At 66.5% G+C, this 263-nt stretch overlaps 1 protein-coding gene across 1 annotated transcript in view; it reads right to left on the bottom strand.

The window, feature by feature from the left end:
• SLC5A2 (solute carrier family 5 (sodium/glucose cotransporter), member 2) overlaps nt 1–263 on the bottom strand; it is a 10,792-nt gene that overhangs the window by 2,116 nt on the left and 8,413 nt on the right. The window lies entirely within an intron of this gene.

Here is a 263-nt window from a genome sequence, read left to right as displayed (position 1 = left end):
GGGCGGGGGCGCTGGGAGAAGTTGAGGCCTGACAGTAAGTCTGAGGACACTCTGCTCCTGCAGCTCCCCCGCCCCAACTCCCAGGGGCAGTGCCTTACCCTCCATCTCCACTGCGTGCTCAGGGCGCCCGTTCTGCACGGGGGCTGCGGTTGGACCTTCTAGCTCCTCAGCATCCAGGTCCTCCCTCTCTTCCTTGCTGTGCCGGAGACTGAAAACCAGGCGGTAGAGCTGGGGAAGGAGGGAGCAGGGGCCCGGCCGCAGCG

Source organism: Bison bison, unplaced genomic scaffold (genome assembly GCF_000754665.1).
Source record: "Bison bison bison isolate TAMUID 2011002044 unplaced genomic scaffold, Bison_UMD1.0 scf7180017864072, whole genome shotgun sequence".
NCBI classification, from domain to species: Eukaryota; Metazoa; Chordata; class Mammalia; order Artiodactyla; family Bovidae; genus Bison; species Bison bison.
Note: the sequence above shows the minus strand (reverse complement) of the source record. Positions and strands in the feature narration are given on the sequence as shown.